Raw genomic sequence first — 18,451 nt, 5'->3', positions numbered from 1 at the left:
CAACAAAAACTTCTTCAACAGACCTCTCCTCACTGCAGTAAAAGCAATAGAACTCGGGCACTGGAGCTTCTTAACACCCCAACCGGACTCAACAAATTGAAGCCTTAACAAACCAGACCATGGGACAGTTCCCGTTAACTAGCTTTTAATATCAACCAATTCCATCGAGACCCCTTTGACATAAGACTCCTCCCTGGCTTTGCCCCATTTCAGAAGGAAGTAAGATAAGACCTTCACCCTTTTCCCCCTTCAAGGTGGGAATATAAAGTTGAAACCAGAGTACTTTTTGCTGACCTTCTGACCCTACCCCAATATATCCCTGTATTTCAGGAAATAGTAAATAATCTGATAAAGTTTACTCCTATGCATGATTTTAGGACCCACACCAGGAGATAAAAGAAGAAGAGCTGAAATAATGGCAAACAGCTCCAGTCCCTTGAAACTGCTGTGACCACCTGTGACCTTGAAACTGGCCTACAAAGAATGGATGCTCTACCCTTTGGTGTTGATGCCAAATGAGCCCAAGCCTGCTTTCACCAAAGCTCACATTTTAAATAAAACATATTTTCTGTGAAATTTTTTTTTTAAAAGTCATTGCTGCTTTCCAAAATAGAAGGTTGTGGGGAGAGTCAGAGCTCTGGTAGCCTAGTGGTATGAAGCTGTGCTACAAAATACCAAAAAGCATGGTGGTCAAATCCACCTTCTGAGATTTCCTCCCGAGGTATTTGCTGCCTCTGAAAACCTGCTGGAGGGTCAGCTATGAGTCAGTAATGACTTGACAACACACATAGTTAACCTCAACCCAAGAATTTTAAGTTATTTTAATTTTAAAACAAACAAGATGAAACAGAAGCAAAGTGTGGTTCAAATGTGCAACCTGAAATTTTCTATAAAGTACCCATTGCTGTTTCTATTCTTTCTTTTACTCTGTATCCAGGGTGGGCAAAGACTTCAGAGTCTAAACAAATTAAGTAAATGTTCTGAAGTTAATTAGGTCCATAAATCATTATGTTATGTTATAAATAGTAGGATGTCCTGCTCAATGTTTTTAATTACTTCAAACGACTGAAAGAACAAATGGACTTGATTAAAGTGTAATTTGATTTACTAAATTCTAGTTAAGGGCATGTGTTTTGGCACTTCTATTATTTTCCCCAAAAACACAAATTTCTCCATCTGTTTATTTTTTCCACTTAATTTAAAATTTGTAAGACTACCAAACCTAAAGTTAAGATTGCAATAGTGTATAATCATTGAATAGCTATTACTTTATTCCTTCTGCTGTCAAGGAACTAACTCTCTAAAGTGTTTGGCAACAATGACATCATTTTAAAGACTAAAGTGCATCTTATCCAAGTTCTGGTCTTTTCAATTACTTGTTACACTTCTACAAGTTGGACAATGACTAATGATGACAGAAGATGAATTGATGTCTTTGAGTTGTGGCATTGAAGAAGAGTGCTGAATAGCCCATGGACTGTCAAGAAAACAAATAAATCTGTCTTAGAGAAAGTGCCCCTAGTGTGCTCCTCGGAGGCAAGAGTGGTGAAGCTTAATCTCGTATATTCTGAGCATGTTGTTACGAAGGGCTGATCCTTGGAGAAAGACATCATGCTTGGAAAGGTGAAGAGTCAGATAAAGACAGGAGTATCCTCAACGGGATGGTTTCACCCAGTGAATTCAAGGACTCAGTATATCAGACATGATGAGATGGCACAGGATAGGGCACTCTTCAGATCTGTTGTTCTTGGGATCACTATCAGTTTTAATGTCGATTTGACGGGACCTAACAGCAAACCACCATATCATGTGTCAGGTGTAAAAGAGGAATTGCAGGCCTTTCTTCCTGCTTTTTTTGTGCTAGTAGATGAGGCCCCACTGGGTATTGCCATTGCCTTGCCAGTTGGCCCAACTGCAGGAGGAGATCTGAAGTACCAGCTGCTGCTGGAAAGAGTCCCCAGCAATGGCCAGGCTTTCTGTCAACTTGCTCTGCAGCCTCGATGTGGAACCCCTGCCACCTGCCTCATTATATCTGTATGTTTGATCCTTCTCACATTTTGCTCCTAGGGGTGTCATTTATCTATGATTTTCCAGTGTTTTGCATGCTGCAGATCTTTGCATGACTCAGCTTTTGCTAAGTTGAAGCTTAGATATGTCTAAGTCGCTTAGATAAGTCACTTGTCTATCATCTGCTGTTCGTGGTACAATGCTTGCCTGTGAGATATTGTGCGAAAGCAGAACTCTCAGATTAAGTCAGACTAGGAAGAAACATTGGCTATCCACTTCTAAATAAAAGGTCTTGGAAAACCCTCTGAACAATAGAGCACGCTTAGACTACCAGATATAGCACTGGAGGCTGAGCCCTCATATTGGAAGAACCAAAATAAGAAGGAAGAGATGCAAATATCCACTAATAATTGGAATGTGGAATGTACTAAGTATGAATGTAGGAAAACGGGACATTATTTAAAAAGAAATAAAACACATAAAGATTGACGTACGGGGCATGAGCAAGCTGAGCTGTATCAGCATTGGCGACTTTGAGTCAGATAACGAATCATATATGATTTCCTATGCGAAAAAACAAAGAGGTGAAGAAAATTAGGGTTGCATTCACAGTCAAAAAGGTAATATCTAGATCTAAAGTATACTGTTGTGAATGACAGAATACTAACCATACAGATACAATGAAGACCTGTTAATACCACTATCAAACACATGCACCAACCATTAAAGCCAAGAAGTAGGAAATAGTAGATTTCTACCAATTTTTGAAGTCTAAAATCAATAAAAAATGCAACCAAGATTCATTAATAATAATTGGTAACTGGAATCAACGGAGAAATTGGGAACAAAGAGAAAGCATCAGTACTTGGAAACTATGGTCTAGGTGACAGAAATGAAGCTGTTGATAGAATGATAGAATTTTTTACAATCAATGATCCAGTAATTTTAAATAACTTTTATAAAATACAAAACCATGGTGATTATATGTATGAACCTCATCTGATGGACTACCCAGGAATCAAATTCACTACATCTGTGGAAATAAATACTTGGAAAAGCTTAATACCAGCCGTGAAAACCAGGACAGGTACTGACTGTGGAACAGACCACCACCAACTCACGTGCAAGTTCATATTAAAGCTAAAGAAATTTTTAAAAAATCCTCAAGAACCAAAATACAATCTTGAGTCTATCCCATCTGGATTAAAAAAGATAATCTTAAAAACAGGTGTGAGGCATTAAACACTAATAAACGAAGAGCAGATGAACTGTGGGACAACATCTCAAAGATACATCCATGAAGAAAGTGAAAGGAAGGGATTTTGAATATTGCATTAGAATGCCAAGAAGCCAAAAAACCAAGGGAAGAAATGATGATGTTAAAGAGTTGACCAAAAGATTTCAAAATACAAAGCAAAGAATTATAATGAAATGTGAAATGACCTAGGGTCAGAAAATAAAAAACCTAAAAAAAAATGCTTTGAATTTCTCAAGTTAAAGGAATAAAAGAACAAATTAAAGCCGTGACTTGCAATACTGAAAGATACCATGGGCAAAATCTTGAATGATCCCAGGACATATGAGAAGAAGATATGGAGTCACTGTATCATTAAGAACTGACTAGCATAAAACCATTCAGGAAATAGCATATAATCAAGAACCAATTCAAGCTGCTTTGAAGGCATTGGCAGAAAATAAGGTCTCAGGAATTGATCCAGGCTATAGTCTTTGCAATTACGTGCTATACATTGGACAGTTGGACAGTGAATAGGGTTGATAGAAAGAGACTTGATGCTTTTGAGCTGTGGTTCTGGAGAAGAGTGTTGACCATACCATGGACTGCTAGGAGAACAAACAGGCTTGTCCTGGAGAAGGTGAAGCCAGAATGCTCCTTAGTCAAGGATTCTAGCTTCGTCTGACGTACTTTGGGCATGTTGCAAGGAGGGACTGGTCCTTGGAGAGAGACATCATGTTTGGGAGAGTGGAGGGACAGCGCAGGAGAGGAAGACCCTCGATGAGATGGATCGGTTCTGTGAGTGGAGTGGTGGGAATGAATGTGTTTGAGACAGCGAGGTTGGCACAGGATAGAACAGCATTTAGGGCTCTTGTACATAGGGTTGCTATGAGTCACAAGCGACTCGATGGCACATAACAACAACAACATTGACACAGCTCTGGATATGCTCACCAGGCTGTGCCAAGAAATCTGAAGGACAGTTACTTAGTCAACAGCCTGGAAGAGTTCCATATCTATTACCATTCCCCACAAAAAGGTGATCCAACAGACTGTGGAAACTATTGAAAAATATCAGTAATAAGACATGCAAGCAAAGTCTTGCTGAAGATAATTAAAATATTACTAGAATAGTACGTCAATAGGGAACTGCCAGAAATACAAAGTAGCTTTAAAAGAGGCCATGGCTCTAGAGATAACATTGCTAATGCCAGGTGGATATTGGCTGAAAGCATCGCATACCAGAAGGATGTCTGTTTGTGTTTTATCAACTATGTGAAAGCATTTAAATGTGTGGATCAAAGCAAATTGTTGTCAACATAGAGAATGGGAATCCTAGAACATTTGACTGTGCTTATATGAAACCTATACCTAGACCAAGAAAGTGTCGTATGAAAAGAGCAAGGGGTCAGAAACATACCTTTCTCTATACCTTTTCAATCTATATGGTGAACAGATCAATTGAGAGGCTAGATTTTATGAAGAACAATGTGGTGTCAGGATGGGAGGAAGATTCATCAACAATCTGTGTAATGCAGATGACACAACTTTGCTCATCTAAACTGAGGAGAACTTGAGGTGCTTGTTGCAGAAGATAAAGGGCTGCAGCCTTCAATATGGATTGCATCTCAACATCTAAAAACCAAAAATGCTCACCCCCGGGCATCATCATAGATGGAGAAAAGACTGAAGTTGTTAATGATTTCATCTTGCTCAGACCCATAACCAGAACCCTTGGCACCAGCAGTCAGGAAATAAAAAGATGAGTTGCATTGGAAAAACCTTCTGCAAAGGACCTCTCCAGAGTGCTAAAGAGCAATGCTGTCAGTCTAAAGACTAAGGTGTGCCCTATCCAAGTCATAGTCTTCTCAATTGTTTGCTACATACTTGGGAACTGAAAAATGCCTAGGGATGCCAGAAAAAGAATAGATGCCTTTGCACTGTGGTGCTGGAGAAAAGTATTGAACATAACCATGGACTACAAAGAGAGCAAACTATCAAGAGAAAAAGAAACAAGGTTTCTCCTTGGAGGCAAAGATTTTGGACTCTTTCTCATGAACTTTGGGTCTGAGAGACCCTGGTTGAGATGGACTGACACGGTGACCACTGCAGTGAGATCAGGTGTATTGTGTATCGGAGATAGTGAAGCTGCTCAGAGTAGGGAAGATTCGGAGCCATTGTTCATGGATCATTACAAGTTATAGTTGACTTGATGGTACAGAAAAACAGCAACAAAATAGTGCTGGCCTGAATAGTGCAAATAGTTAGGCTTTCCACTGCTAGCTGAAAGTTTGGTAGTTCGAAACTGCCCAGAGGCAGCTTGGCAGATAGGTCTGACACTCTACTTCTGAAGGGTTACAGCCCTGAAGATCCTTTGTGGTTTTTTTTTTTAAATTATTATTACATTTTATTAGTTTTAGTGAACATTTACAGAGATTTTGGGTTTTCATTCATTCATTGTTGCACTGTTTTCTCTACCCTCCTCCCCAGTTCGTTCTTCTCCCCGCCCCATGTCTGTTTTAATTGTCCAATTGCCACAGTGCTTGTCGAAGCCAGTTCTGATTAATCTCCTTTGTTAGTGTGTCCTTTGCCATTCCCTATCTCTCCTCCCTGAGAGAGACTTCACCCTGATTCATAAGGAAAAGGGGATGGCATATTCTCTTAGCTACTTCCTGCTGAAAAGGGACTCTGTAGCCTGAAGATCCTTTGTAATCATTGTACTGTGCACATATGGGGTCGCAGAATCAACTCAGTAGCAAATAAGTAACAAAAGGCTCTCCTACACCACTTGTCTACCATCCAAATGAAGACTCTTGACATAGAAATTAAATGAAAAGAATGCATTTCTTAGCCTATCTTTATCCCAAAGGATATTTTTTCATCACATAAACCCACTGTCATTGAGCTTATTTCAACTACAGTTACCAAAGTAAAACTGCCTGAAAATATGACAGAGACAAGAAATCTTTTTGAAAGGAAACAATGTCATCTTTCCCCCAGATAAACTGTTGAGTTTGAACCACCAAACTTTCAGTTAGCCGTCCAGTGCATAATACACTGCATTATTTACAATCCACATTATTTATACTTTATAATGCATTATCATATACAAGTAAGCAGGGCTTTTTGTACACTTTACTAGCAAAGGAGTAGGTGAAAATGCACCATCATTGGATCCAGCTAAATTCAATATATTTCTAAATTAATTATTTTCTGAGTAAATGACATATTGTTATGGTGATTGAGTACTGTGGAGTCAGAATGGACCCATAGCTGACCCTCCAGCAGGTTTTCAGAGGCAACAAATCACACAGAAGGGGATTGTTCATCTTTCTCCCATGGAGCAGCTGGTGGATTCGAACTGTGTAACTTCAGGATTGCAGCACAGTTTCTTACCACCAGGCTACCAGAACCTTCTAAATTATATATAGAAACAGTGAACCTGCCCAAACATTGCTGTTGTTGTTGTTATGTGCCATCAAGTCGCTTGTGACTCATAGCGACCCTATGTATCACAGCTCTAAACTCTGCTCTGTCCTGTGCCAATCGCACTGTCTCCAACACACCCATCCCAATTACCCCAGTCACCGAATCAATCCACCTCCTAGAGGGCCTTCCCCTCAGGTGCTTGCCCTCCACCCTCCCAAGAATGATGTCCCTCTCCCAGGACCGGTCTCTCCTTACAACATGATCAAAGTATGTCAGAAGAAGCCTCAGAATCCTTGCCTCCAAGGAGCAGGCTGGTTTAACCCTCTCCAGGATGAATCTGTTTGTTTTCTTAGCAGTCCATGGTAGCCTCAATACTCTTCTCCAACACCAAAGCTCAAAGGCATCAATTCTTCTATCCTCCCTATTAGTTGTCCAACTCTCCAACGCATAACAAGTGATTGCAAAGAGGCACAAATGAGTAGGAAGCTGATGTGAAACACAGCGCTCAGTCCTGGGAAAGCTCTGTGTGTCACCCATGGTTTTGAACCAGTCTCCCAGGAAGGTTTGGTGAGAACCACCCTGCAGAAGCTTGATTTAATAGCAAATCTGCAGAAGCTCATGGGTATTTTTGGTTTCTGGCACAATTTCTTAAAGGGACTGAAATCCTAATGAAAGTATGTGCAATTCTATACTTTAACTACAACGTAAACACAAACACCAATACCCCGGTAAGCTGCCTTTCAGTACCATTACTGAAAGTAATAAAAACCCTGAAATGTCTAGGAAAACAATGATATCCTTTGAGTGGTCCTATGAAAGTGAAAATCAACAATAATAAGTACTTTTAAAATTTATTTTCCGACTTTAAGTAAGGAATTTTAGCCTACAGCCCATGCACCTCTACTGACTATAAATTTAAACAAGCCAACCCTCCTGACCCCCCACCTCCCCACCCTCGGTATCATCCATTCATTCTGGCTCATAGCGACTCCATGTGTGTCAAAGCAGAAGTGCACAATATAAGTTGTTCAATGGCTGTGGTCTTTCTAAAGTAGGTCCCCAGGCCTTTCTTTTCTTTCTGAGGAGCTTTTGAGTAGATTCAAGTCTTAAACTTGAAGTTAGTAACAGATGACTCAACTCTATGTGACCCTGCTCAGGGACTGCCAGCCCACAGCTTTCACTTAATTTTTTCAAGATTAATAAGTGCTATTCAAGCAAACACTCAAAACCCGGGAATAGATAAGCAGCACTGTCATAATTAATCAAAGCAAAGAGGCCATGGATGCCTGACTTCCCAGGGCCCTGTGCTGCTGCTTTGCATGTTTTTGTTGTTGGTAGACACCACTGAGTGGCTTTCATGGAGACAACATATCTGTATGACGGCTCCACATCAGCAGCAGAAGGCTTTTGGAGTGGAGATTTCAGAAAGTTCAAGTGCAACTGTAAACTACCTTCATTCTGTCATTGCCATTGGATCAGAACCAACTCAGAGGTTACCCTCCATCAGGTTTTGATGGGAAGAGATTGCTCATCTTTCTTCCACTGTGGAGAAGCTGTTGGATTCGAACCACCAGAGAGATGTGGTCTTTGGGTTATCAGTGATATTCTGTATGGACTATGCCACCAGAACTCCTAGAAACTGCACTCTCGTTGTGTGCCACTGAGTTAGAAATAATCCATAGCTGACCCTCCCAGAGATTTTCAGAATCAGTAAATTACATGGGAAGAGATTGTCCATCCTTCTCCTGTGAAGTGGCTGGTGGATTTGAACCACGTGCCTTTGGAATTGCAGTACAACTTTTTGCTACTATGCCACCAGAGCTCCCTCTGCAATAGGCTTTACTAACCATGATTTTTTTCAGGTAGAGAAAAAAGATCTTGAAGGACAAGTATATTAAATGGTTGTTTTACTGGGTTTTCTCTATTATATCTATAAATATTTGACATTAAGAGCATCATAAAAACACTTAATTGTGGTAAAAATTAAATATTTATAAAATTGGCATTTCTCCAAAGTACTGAAGAGCAATGGTGTCACTCTGGAGACTAAGGTGTGCCGGATACAGGCCATGGTCTTTGCAATTACTTGCTGTGTGTCAGAGAGTTGGACAATGATTAGGAAGGATAGAAGGAGAATTGATGCCTTTGAGCTATGGTGTTGGAGAAGAGTATTGAATATACCATGGACTGCTAAGAAAACAAACAGATTCATCCTGGAGAGGGTTAAACAAGGCTGCTCCTTGGAGGCAAGGATTCTGAAGTTTCGTCTGACATACCTTGGAAATGTTGCAAGGAGTGACCAGTCCTTGGAGAAGGATGTCATGCTTGGGAGGGTGGAGGGACAGCACAGGAGAGGAAGTCCCTGGATGAGGTGGATTAATCCAGTGACTGGGGTAATAAGGATAGGTGTGTTGGAGACAGGGAGATTGGCACAGGATAGAGCAGGGTTTAGAGCTGTTGTACATAGAGTTGCTATGAGTCGCAGGCAACCCAATGGCACATAACAACAACACTGACAAGTTCAAAGTGGAGAATTCTGTGGAATTCATTATATTCACACAATGTTGTGCCACCATCATGATGATCATTAGTTGGATCCCAAACCTCCTCACTGTCCCAAACAGAGGCACTCTACGCATGAAAACAACAACCCCCCTTGTCCCATCTCAGTCTCTGAAAACCACTACTCTACTTTGTTTCTATGTATTTGTCTAATCTAGATAGTAAATGTAAGTGGGATTCTACAGTATTCATCCTTATGATAATTAGCACAATAATTTCAAGATTCATTCATAATGTGGCATGTATAAAAATTTCCTCTCTCTCTATTGCAGGATAGATAATATTCCACTTTATGTATGTGTCACATTTTGTATATCCATCCATTTGTGGATGGATACTTGGGGTTTTTTTTTTCACTTTCTGGTGGTAAGATAGCAACATCTCTTGTCATAAAGAACAAAGGCATAGCTGGACTATGAGATAACTGTCATGTCATACATACCATGGAAACAGCACGTGAGAGATTATTGAGGACATTATCTCCACCAGTTTCCATTTTATCTGAGTGGTTAAACCAGAAACCCATGGGAGAAAAAAGTAGTATTCGTATTCATTCTTTTACAGCAAATATTTACTGCGGTCACAAACCACAGTAATTCATCTCCGTGAGAAGTTTAGTGTTTCTGCCTTGGCTCGTGTTCTTTTGATTAAAGAGGCAAAGAATAAGGATAAAGTACTCTTTCAGCAAGATTAAGTTCAGTTGCACTTTTACACCATAATTTAATTAATCTAAAAAGTAAATACTTTATTATACATTGTCTAGTAAAGGAGAGTGTCAAGAGATAATTGTAATAGTATTTTTAAAGTAATGATTAATTCAAAACAACTGTGAGAAATACCATCTCATCCTAGCAACAATAGCAAAGTTTAACAGAGTAGCAAGCAATAAATGCTGGTGAGGTCTTCGAACTCTTCACTGCTGGTGGGAATGTAAAATGGCGGTGGACTGGCACTTTCTCAGAAAGTTGGAAATAGAAATAACATTTGACCCTGCAATGGTCTATACCAATGGAATACACAAGAAAGAAATTAGAGCCATAACCCAAAGAGATGTATACACATTTCTCTTTATTGGTGCATTAATCACAATAGCAAAGAAGCAACTAAAGTGCCCATCAAGAAATAAATGAACAGAAAAACTTTGTACATCCACACAATGGAATACTATGCAACACTGAAAAACTCTAACATAGTAAAACATTACACAACATACAGGAGCCTTGAGGACATTATACTAAGTGAAATATCTCAGTTACAAAAGGTTAGATACTGCATAACACCACTGTTATAAAATAGGACAGACTTGAGGGGGGTTGGAGAGGGACTGGGGAAAGATAATGAACACTGCATTAGAACAGATGAGGGGAAGAACTGTTTGAACGGAATATACAACTAAACATTATATGCATGAGGATAATCTGGGACAAGGAGTGCATTATGGAGTGAGCCAGGGAAGGGGGAGAGTGGAGGGGAGAAAAAGTGCAATATTGAATAAATAAATAAGAACATCATGATTATGTTTATATTTTATTGGTGTGTAAGGATAATACAAAGTTAGAAATTATGGCAATGTTAATGTATGAAGGGTAAAAACAATATTATTTTGTCTTTTATATGCAGAAAATAACATTTCAGGCAAGTTGTGAAATCTTTTTTTCCTTTAAAATTTATTTTGTTGTTGTTGTTGTTCTGAGAAGTATATACAGCAAAACAGACCCCAACCTAATAGTTTCTACATATTGCAGTTAATGACACAGGTTATAGTTTTCAATATGTTCTACCATTCTCACTCTTCTGAATCTTTCCTCCAACATCAACTTAACTGCCCCCAAAGTCTCCTGTGTAATCTTCTGAGATGCTGCTGTCAATGTAATTCCATACAGATGTTTCTTGGAAAAGCATAATATTCCAGGCAGATCCTATTTCAGTAATTTGTCCTTGATTTTTTAAAAAAAATATTTATTAGTACTAATTTTAATGAAAATTTACAGAGAATTTGGATTTCAATTCATTCATTGTTGCACTTTTCTCCCTGCCCTCCCCTCCTCCCCTCAGTTCGCTCTTCTCTTTGAACAGTAAAAGAAAAATAGTTTTATTATTATACAATCCTTCTCCACAAGTCCACTCCACTATGCAGCCTTCGTTCTGGACTCCTGTCATGACAATAAAACCTAAATCCTTGATTTTTTTTTAAGACTTCAGGCAATAGTTTTGGCTTAAGGTTTAAAGATTATCTCAAGACAATAGTTTCAGGGATTCATCTACCCTCCATGGCTCCAGAAATATGGAGTATGGGAGAAATTGACATCTATTTTGCAATGACCTATTTGATTAAGATTCTTCCACAGAATTTTTAATGAAAATGTTCAGTAATGGTAGCCAGGCACCATTCACTTCTTCTGATTCCATGGCAAAGGATGGAGACAGTTAGTTAGCTATGTATCATATCCATGTTCTTCCATTTCAGACTCACTTTCTTCCTCTATTGCTCTAATTAAACGGCTGTTTGCTGCTGTTAGGTGACACTGAGTTGAGTACAATTCATACCAACCCTATGAACAGATTTAAAAGTTATTCTATCTTGTGCCATCCTCATCAACTCTGATATACTTGAACCTATTGCTGCAGTCATAGTGTCAGTCTATCTTCTTAAGGGTTTTTCTTTGCTTTGCTGAACCTCTACCTCTCTCTCTCAAAAAAAAAATAGCTTCTCCTAACAACATGCGCAAAATATGTGAGATGAAGCTTTTTTACGTGCAAGGAACACTCTGGTTGCACTTTCTCCAAGACATATCTGATTGTTCTTTTGGCAGTGTATGGAATAGTTAGTCCTCTTTTCCAATACCGTAGTTCAAAGACATCAAGTGTTCTGTCATCTTTATTCATTGTCGAGCTCTCAGATACATAACAAGTGATTGGAAAGACTGTGGCCCTAATCAGATGCACGTTAGTCTTCAAATTGACATCATTGCTGCTCAGTAATTTGGAGAGGTTCTGTTCAGCAGACTTTTCCAATACACTAAGTCCACTTATCTCCTGATTTTTGGTACTAATGGTGTTGATTGTTTGCCATTGTTGTAAGTGTAACTATCACACATGGGGTTTTTTTGGTAATTTTTTTATTTTAATAATTTTAATGAACATTTACAGAAATTTTGGATTTCCATTCTTTCATTGCTGCACTTCCCTCCCCTCCCAGCTCCCCCACCCCCACCCCAGTTCGCTCCTCTCTTTGAAAAGTAAAACTCCCTCCCTGGTACACAATCCCCCTGCACCCCACCCACTGTTCCAAGTACATTCCACTACACAACCTTAATTGTGGACTCCTGTGATAACCATAATACCCTATCATACATCACCTTAAAATTATTCTCTCCCTCATCTGTTTCAGTGTAGTGTACACAATTTATTCAGTTTTTCTCAGTCTTACCCCAACCCTGATATCAGTCCCATTTTATGACTGAGATATTTCACTCAGCATAATATCCTCCAGGCTCACCCATTTTGAATAATATTGCATGAGTTCCTTGTTTTTCAATGCAGCATAGTATTCCATTGTGTGAATATACCACAGCTTCTCTATCCATTTGTTTGCTATTGTGAACAAAGCTGCAATAAACATGGGTGTGTATATATCTGCTTGAATGTCAGTTATGGTCTCTTTGGGGTATATTCCCAGTAGTGGAATTGCTGGGTCAAATGAAATCTCAATTTGCAACTTTTTGTGAAAGCGCCATACTGCCTTCCACAGTGGTTAAACCATTTTACACTCCCACCAACAGTGAATAAGGGTTCCAGTTTCTCCACAACCTTGCCAGCATTTGTTGCTTTATCACACACCTTTTTCAATTTTTTACATGTATATTACTTCTTGACAGTGATTACAATAATCAGTGTACAATCTTAGCTTTAATGCATTTATTTCATTACCATTAACCTTTCTCCCTTTCCGCCTACTTCCTTCCTCTGATAATCACTCATAAACTTTGATCTTTATGCATTTGCCTTTCCTTATCTTTGTATATAAATGAGGCCACATACTTGTTTTTCGGTGGTTGACTTATATGACTCAGCATAATATCTACTAGCCCTAGCCATACTGTAGCTTGTATCAAGACTTCATTTCTTCTCCTTCTTGTTGTTAGGTGCCATCAAGTCAAGTATGACTTATGGTGGCCTTAAAAACAACAGATTTGAGCCCTGTTCTATCCTGTGCCAATCTCACTTGAGCCCATTGCTGCAGTCACTGGGTCAACCCACCTGAACAGATGTCTTCCTTTTTCCTTTGCTGTCCCTTCACTTTTCCAAGTATGATGTCCATCTCCAAGAAATAGTTTATTCTAGCAACATGTCCAAAGTACATGTGAAGCTTTGCCATCTTTGCCTTCAAGGAGCACTTTGCTACATTTTCTCTAAGATCTGTTATTATTTTGGCAGTCCAAAGGATATGTAGCATTCTTCTCTGACACCACAGCTCAAGCCATCAATTTTCTTCTGCCATCTATATTCACTGTGCAGCATTCAGAAGCAGATCAAGATATTGGAAAGAGTGTGGTTTGAATCAGGTGCACCTTACTCCTCAAACTAATATCATTGTTCCTCAGTAATTTGGAGAAGTTCCTGACTGCAGACTTTACAAGTGCAATACGTCTCCTAATCTACTAACTACTGGTACTAAGTGTTCTGATTATAGATTCTAAGAAACATGAAGTTATTGACAATTTCAAATGCTGTCACTTCTTGGTCAAGTGGTGAGAATTTCTGTTTTCTTGGTGTTGAAATGCAATCCATATTGAAGGCAGCAGTGTTTGATTTTCTGGGGCAAGTGTTTCAAATCCTTCTCATTTAAGCAAGCAAGTTTATGTTATCTGTATACTAAAGGTTACTCTTCCTCCTATCGTGATGCCACATTCTTCCTCAGAGAGTGCAATTTTTTGAATGCAAGCAAAATACTGTTGAAGATCATTGAAAAAATGACTAGACCAGTACACAGACCTGTAACTACCAGAAGCTCTAGCTAGGTTTAGAAAAAAATATGGCACCTGAATATCAGTGCTGAAGTCAGATCCTGCCTGAAAGCAAAGAACACCAGAAGAATGTCTGTTTATGCTTTATTGACTATGCAGTGTCATTTGACTGTCTAGGTCAGAAAAAATTATAGCTGACATTGAGGAGAATGGGCATCCCAGAACACTTAATCATGCTTATGCGATACCTAGACAAGAAGCTACTGTGTGAAAAGACTAAGTAAACACTACAGATGGTTTAAAATTAAGAACAGCATACATCAGGGTTGTATAATTTCTCTGTACCTATTCATTCTGTATTCTGAGAAAATTACTTGTTGTTGAAAAGTGTCAAGTCACAACTGACCCATAGCTGCCCCTCCAGCAGGTTTCAGAGGCGTTAATCACACAGAAGGAGATTGCCCATCCTTCTCCAGAGGAAGAGCTGGTGGATTTGAACCGGGTGTCTTTGGGTTTTCAGTGCATCTTCTTTCTGATGAATAGTATTCCATCCATTGTATACATGCACCAGCTTTTGTGAATAGTCATGCAATGAACATTAGTGTTCAAGAGTCTATTTGAGCTTCTACTTTTAAATTTTTTTAAATTTTTATTTTATTATGTGTGTGTGTGTGTGTGTGTGTGTGTGTGTGTACCGTCAAATTGGATCTGACTGGTACAGGAGGAGATGGCCCCTCCTTCTCCGGCAGAGCATCTGGTGGATTCGAACCGCATATCTCTGGGATTGCAGTGCTTGAGCTTCTACTTTAAAGTCTTTTGATGAAATACACAGGAGTGGAATGAAAAGTTCATAAAGTAGTTCTATGACTACAAACAAGGGAGCTCTGGTGGCCTAGCGGCAAGAAGCTGTGCTGCAATCCCAAAGGCACGCAGTTCGAGGCCACCAGCTGCTCCAAGAGAGAATGATGTGCATTTTCCTCCTACATGATTAACTGCATCTGAAAATCTGCTGGATGGTCAGCTGTGGGTCGGAGCCAAATCGATGGTTCACAACCACAACAACAATGACTACAATTATGAACTCGTACATGGCAGAGATCATGGAAATGGCAGCAGATAGGACAAAGTTCCCATCTGTTATTCAGACGACCACTATGGGTCATAGTTTCCTTGATGACTCTTACCAACAACAAGGCGGTTCCATTTTCAGGTTTGTTTGGGTTTTTTTTAAGGACTGTAACACTGTTTTTGACAACAGCTATTCCAGTTTGCATTCCCAGTAACAGGTTAAGGTTTCATTTCCCCACATTCTGGCCAACTTTGTTATTTTTTAGTTTTCTGTTTTTCTGAGAGTAAATTGGTATCTCATTGGGGTTTGATTTTAGTTTCTCTGATGGCTGATGTCCTTAAGCATCTTTTGATGTTTTAGTAACTATTTGGAATGTGGTCTTTTGTGAATCATCTATTCAAATCCTTTGCTTATCTTATGATTTGATTATTTTTCTTTTTGACTTTAAATTGTCAAGATGTTTTAAACATATTTTGGTTATTAGATGTTTGCCCAATATATGGTTTCTCCAGTTTATTTCTTGTCTTCTCTTTTTTTATAGTCTTTGTGCTGAGCTTTTCATTTTTATGAGGTCCCACTTCTTTGTTTTGCTTTTCCCTGTTTATGCTTTTGTTAACATTTTAGATCACCTAGAACTGACAAGGTCATCATTTTTACTCTTCTAATAATTTTAATATTTTAGTTTGCATGTTTAGGTCTTTAATCCAGTTTGAATTTATGTTTATTGTATGAAACAAGAATCCAGTTTCATTTTTCTGTACTCATTAAATAGACTTAGATAAATTATGAACTTTTGAAAAGAGTGTTTGTTGTTATTGTTAGGAAACTAGAAAAAGAGGAGGGGGGAACCTCCAAACTCACCAATAAAACTATCTGTCAAAACTGAGAAGCAAATTTAATATTTATTGAAGAAATCTTACAAGGGTTTTACTTGAGATTTAGAACTAGACAATTTCTTTTTATTTTCCATTTTACTTTGGAAATTGGGGGCAATAAAATAAATAAAGCAGTATAGTTTGGAAGAAAGAGAGAAGAGGCTCAGTTGTCATTATTTATAGTCTAGATGAACACTTGGTAAAGGCACAGGAACAGACAAATAAAGCAACAGAACAGATAGCAGTCTCTTAATCTTGAAGAGGTATCTTCAAAACTTAAAGGAGAAAAGATTAATTGTTTGGTGGACGTCACTGAGAGAATTGGCTCACTATACAGAAAAGATAAGGAGTTTTTGCAGCTCAATGATAAAAGTACTTGGTTTCTAAGCAAAAGGGTTTGAATGTAACTGCTGCTCTAATAGAGAAAAGACTGGACAATCTGCTCTTATTTCAGTCTAGAAGGATTTAAGTCTAGAAACCCTGTGGGAGAAGTTATACTCTATCATGTTGTTGTTGTTGTTATGTGATATTGGGTCACCTGTGACTCATAGCAATCCTATAAACAATAGCTCTGAAGCCTGCCCTGTCCTCAGCAAGTCTCACTGACTCTAACACACCTACCCCCATTGTCCTCATTACTGCATCAATCCACCTCATCCAGAGTCTTCCTCTCCTGCTCTATCCCTCCACCCTTCTGAGCACGATGGCTTACAAGGATTGGTCCATTTTGGCCACATGCTCAAAGTATGCAAGATGGAGCTTCAACATCCTAGCCTCCAAGAAGAAAGTTGGTTTTACCCTCTCCAAAACAGACCTACTTGTTTTCTTGACAGCCTATGTTCAAGACTCAACTCCAGCACCACAACTCAAAGGCATCAATTACTCTTCTGTCATCCTTAGGTATTGTCCAGCTCTCCGATGCATAGCAACAAGTTGCAAAGAACATGGTCTAGATCAGTCTCACCTTAATCTCTAGCCAGACATTGTTGCTTCTCAGTATTTTGTAGAAGTCCCTGACAGTAGGTTTACCTAAAGAAATTCACCTTTTGATTTTCTGACTGTTGGTGCTAAGAATGTTGACTGTGGAGCCAAGCAAGGTGTAAATGTTAACAACCTTAATCTGTTCTCCATCATTCATGATGCTTCCAACTGGCCCATTGGTGAGAATCTTTTGTCTTCTTGATGTTGAGCTTCAATCTATATTGAAGGCTATAGTCCTTGACCTTCTGCAGCAAGCGCTTCAGCTCCTCCTCAGTTTTAGCAAACAAGGTTGTGTCATCTGCATAACTTAGGTGGCTGATGAGTCTTCCTCCAATCCTGATGGCACATTCCTCCTCATAAAGCCCAGCCTCCCGAAGATCTGTTTTGCATATATATTGAGATAGTATGGAGACAGGACACACCTTGATGCACTCCTTTTCAGATTTTGAACCATGCAGTATTTCCCTGCTCTGTTCTGAGGACTGCTTCCTTGTCCAAGTGTAGGTTTCACATAAGCAAAATCAAATGTTTTGAGATTCCCATTATCTTCAAGGTTAATAAAAATTTGTTGTGATCCATATAGTCAAATGTCTTTGTGTAATCAGTGAAACACAGACTCTTTATCTATATATATTCTTCTAGTACTCTTTGCTTTCTACCAAGATCCATCTGACATTGACGATAATGTCTCTAGTGCCAAGACCTCTTCCAAACCCAGCCTGTATTTCTGGTAGTTCTCTGTCAGTGTACTGTTCTAGTCATTTTGAGATGATCTTCAGCAGGATTTTGCTTGCACATGATATTCATGCTGTTGTATGATAATTTCAACACTCTTATCAGGTCACCTTTTTTTTCAATGGAAATAAATATGGATCTCTTCCAGTCAGTTGGCCAGGTAGTTGTCCTCCAGATTTCTTGGCACAACCTAGTGACCACATTCAGGGTAGCCTCTGTTTGTTGAAATATGTCAACTGGTATTCCATCAATTCCTGGGGCTTTCTTTTTTTTGCCAAGTCCTTCAGAGCAGCCTGAACTTCCTCCTTCATTACTGTTGCCTCTAGAGCATATGTTGTTTCCTGAAATTCTTCCTTGTCAGTCAATTCTTTTTGGTACAGTGACTTCATATACTCCTTCAGTCTTCTTTTAATACTTCCTGAATCATTCAATAGTCTGCCCATAGCATCCTTACATATTACAACTTGAGCTTGAATTTGTTCTTTAGTTCCTTCAGCTTAAGAAATGCTGAACAAGTTTTGCCTCTAAGAGTACTGGGAATACCATGGACTGCTAGGAAAACAAATAGATTTGTCCTGGAGAGGGTTAAACC

This window comes from Elephantulus edwardii, unplaced genomic scaffold (assembly GCF_000299155.1).
Source record: "Elephantulus edwardii isolate Elephantulus edwardi_28Jun2011 unplaced genomic scaffold, EleEdw1.0 scaffold00231, whole genome shotgun sequence".
NCBI lineage: Eukaryota > Metazoa > Chordata > Mammalia > Macroscelidea > Macroscelididae > Elephantulus > Elephantulus edwardii.
Note: the sequence above shows the minus strand (reverse complement) of the source record.